This window comes from Mus caroli, chromosome 5, assembly GCF_900094665.2.
Source record: "Mus caroli chromosome 5, CAROLI_EIJ_v1.1, whole genome shotgun sequence".
NCBI classification, from domain to species: Eukaryota; Metazoa; Chordata; class Mammalia; order Rodentia; family Muridae; genus Mus; species Mus caroli.
Genome location: NC_034574.1, coordinates 6606122 through 6610205, shown reverse-complemented (window position 1 = coordinate 6610205; position 4084 = coordinate 6606122). Strand labels below are relative to the sequence as shown.

Below are 4084 nucleotides of genomic sequence, written 5' to 3'. Positions count from 1 at the left end.
TTTGTGTGTTGTTTTTTTTCTCCTTCTGCTATTCATATCATATTCATGTTTGGTCTTTTCATGGTGTCCCAGATTTCCTGGATGTTATGTGCGTGCATGTTTTTAGATTTAACTTTTTTTTCCCTCTGGACCAAAGTATCTATTGCTTCTATGTTTTCATCATTGCCTGTTCTTCCATCTCTTGTATTCTATTGGTGAGGCTTGCCTCTCTGGTTCCTGAACACGTTTTTAAATTTTTCTTTTCCAGTTTTCTATCTGAATGTGGGTTTATTTGTTTACTATTTGTTTACTTGTTTAGTCACTTATTTTGATATGTGTGTGTGTGTGTGTGTAAAACTTCATCTTCTTTAGTTTGCATACTCCTAATTTCACAACAAAATAAAACAAATGAAAATCCCTACAATATACAATATCCAACCCTGTAATTCTGGGGGAGAAAATTTTCTTGCCTTAATGCACAAGAAAAGGATAGAAGAGATTCCTCTAGATATGATTCAGAAGCCAGGTGGGTCAGGGCCAGTCAAGACTGCTGGATAGTCACAGGGAAACTACTCAGAAGACATTGGCTTCCCAGGAGAGTCTCTAATCTATTTCTTCCATTCAACGGGCATCCTTATCACCCTCGAGTGGGGAAATCTCATCAGAAAAAAACAGCAGTTCTAGGCTCCTCTTCTGTCACCTCATTTTCATCAATGCCCAGGCTTAGTTTAGGCATGTGGTAGATGTAATTGGAGTAGGTGCCAGGATCCTCTTGTGAGAAGCCAGAAGAGTACAGTAGTTCCAATCAGCAAGTCTACCAGGTCCTTGACACTTTTGTCATTTTTGTCTGCCTCAGCCTTCTGCCACAGGGTCTCCACAATGGGGTGGTCAGAATATTTCTCTAGGTGTTTTTGGCCATCATGTACCCTATTGTAGAGTTGTCTCAAGCTGCTTGGGCCTTCACAAGCCCTTCATGTTCCATGTCCAGCCATAAGTGCTTGACACAATGTAGCAGCATGAAGACACAAGGCTATTGAAGATGGTGACTTTTTCAACCATCTTATCCAAGATCTCCTTAATGAGCTTGCAAAGATTTTTCAACTTTGCCTTGATCTACTCCAGTTTCTTTTCTTCATCATCCTCTGGTAGCCCTTCTTAGTCACTGAGAACAGGTTCTTCACATCAAATTCGTTGAGCTTCTGCATGCAGTGCTTGTCATTAGGCTCAGTTATATACACCAACTCAAAGCCCCACTTCAGCAGAGTTGGCCACCAGCTCTTTGCTCTCACCAGTGATATATTAGATGGACTTCTGTATCTCCTTCATGTGAGACACATATTTTGACAGGGACATCATCTCACCTCAAGACTGAGCAGTATGTTAATGAAGCAGCTCAGACAGGCAGGAAGGATTACTGGAATGTTTGTGGATTTCAAGATTTAAATTCTTGGAGAATACCTCATAAAGTTTCTTGTAGTTCTCTTTCTCTTCAGACAACTCAGGAGCTCAAGGAGCTTCCTCACAGTCTTTTCACAGATGACTTTCAGGATCTTGCTCTGTTGCCACACAACTCAGGAAATGTACAGGGGCAGGTCCTCAAAGCAAACCATGTCATAGATAAAGTTGAGGGACTCGGTTCTCGGCTCATCACAGCTGTCCACGATGAACACACAACGGATAAACAGTTTGATGTTGTTCTTCTGGTTGTTCTCAAAAGGTCAATGGAAGCTTGCCAAGGAATAAAGAGCAATGGCTCAAATTCTATCTGACCTTCTACAGAGAAGTGTGTGACTGCCAAGTAGTATCCCAGTCATTGGTGAGGGACTTATAAAATTCACCATATTCCTTTTGAGGTATGTCATCAGTGTTACTGGTCCAAATAGGCTTAGTCTTATTCAAGACCTCCTGATCAATACATTTCTCCTTAATTTTCTTTATTTTCTTTTTCTTACCTTTGCCACTATAGTGCTCCCCTTCTGATCCCACATCTTCAATATTAGGCTTTTCCTCATCCTTATCTTATTCCTCTTTCTCATTTTTCTCTGCCATGATATAACTGATCTCCTTTTCTTGTTCCTTCTCCAAACAGAGGAGATTGGGTAGCATATGGACTGTGAGTGCTTCTTCCCTACATTTTTTGGCCCTCCTCTCCTCTAAGTATTCTGTCTGGTCTTCTTTGAGGTGAAGGATCACTTTTGTACCCCTGTCAATAGGCTCATCACAGTCTGCATGAACTGTGGAGGATCCACCAGCAGAAGACTTTCATACTGTTCATCATCATTGTGCTTTGTGCTTTCCCTACCACTAGATAGGCTGAACAGAATCCAACACAAAACTGTCTGTTCATGGAGATGCCTGAAACAGCATAGAGAGCCTCCATGAGCACATTTGTGCCATGCTTAGCAATGGTTTTCGAGTTATTTATGAGGTCAGCCTTGGTCATGTCAATGCCTGTGTCTACCAAAGTCAGAGTGTGTTTCTGAGGATTGGAGATGATGTCAATTTTCAGCTCTTTGCTGCTGTTCAACCTTAAAAGGGTCTGCCAGACTCAAATACCAGATCTTATCCAAGGCATCAGAAGCATTAGAGATGGAAATTTTCCTTGTTTGAATACAAAGGAATAATGATGAGGACCATGAGCTGAGCATTTCTTCCTAAAAGGAAAAGGCATCTACTTTTTCCTCTCCATGGTGTACTTCCTCAGGCACCGTGACAGAAAAGCCAAGTAGTAGTGCAGGGTGGACCAGGACTATGTCTCACTAGCATGGGAAGGCTAGGCTGCACAGGGGTGACTCAGAAACACTATGTGTTTTCATTATTGATTCCATTACCAATGCATCTTATAGTTGGTGGAGATATTGATCTATGACCAGAAACTTCCCCTCAAGTGTGATACTCCCAGAAAGCAATGTAGCTCCTCTATTTATCTCTGTTTCTTTCCAGGATAATGGGGTAATCTGTGGTTCTGGAGTATTCACACAGTACCCACGTCACGTAGGCAAGTGAAAAGTGTCTGCCAAACCATAGTGTACTGCAGGCTCAAGAATCTATAAGAACAATTCATTTTTCTATTATAATCTTTTAAATATGTAAATGTTGGATAAAATTTTTAGAGTGTTTTAGCACACAACCAAACATAGTTTTTAAGAGAGAATAAAATTTAAGTATCTACTAAGAATTTGTAATTTGTAATTCCATCATGATGTAGTATCTCAATGAGATTGATTTGTTTAAGTTTGCTATCTCATTTGTTAAATTATTTTTATTTTCATAATTTAGGAATCACCCAAAGACATAACTCTTTCATACTACATTCTGACACTAAAATTTAAATTTTAAACTAATATGGCATTTTAAATCTTAAAATAAAAATATACATATATAAATTTAATATTGGTACTTTAAAAATAAAGCAGCACTGTTCTGCTTCAAGAGGGTCTCAGATAATTAGCACTCTTGCCTTCTGCTGCAGTGCTGCATGTTGGTTGACTACACATACTTCTCTATTGCTAAATGACCTGCCTTTGCATTTAATTTGAATAATGTTCTGACAGCTTTAATCAACTGTAAAATGTTACCAGCAGAAAACAGACTGAAGCCTTCAGATGGTTTTTATATGGGTTCAGTATTGGCATAAACAATACACATTGAATGCGTTGTTCATCCTCACCTTACCTGGACTCTACTTATGCTTTTCAACCAAAATCAACCTTCACAATAAAAACCTGTTCAAAGATGATTAATGAACATCCATTTTCCACAACAATGGGTTCTTTCTATTCACAAATGAAAAACAAGAAGGAAATAGCTTTGTTGAATAAATTAAGCTAGGGAATCTCTTCCACTAAATAATTTTAAAAAGTTTTAAAAATTAGCATTCATGAATTCAAATGAAAAATATATACTGTTGATGTTTTGAAAACACCAATGAAATTTCTGTACAAAAGCAATAATAATAAAAGATGAGGTCCATATGAACTAACCAGTACCCCAGAGCTCTTGATTCTAGTTGCATATGTATCAAAAGATGGCCTAGTCGGCCATCACTGGAAAGAGAGGCCCATTGGACTTGCAAACTTTATATGCCCCAGTACAGGGGAACGCC

General features: G+C 38.9%; 1 pseudogene; it reads right to left on the bottom strand.

The window, feature by feature from the left end:
* Nucleotides 1-582: 582 nt before the first annotated feature.
* Nucleotides 583-4084, bottom strand: part of LOC110294120 — a 53598-nt pseudogene continuing 50096 nt past the window's right edge.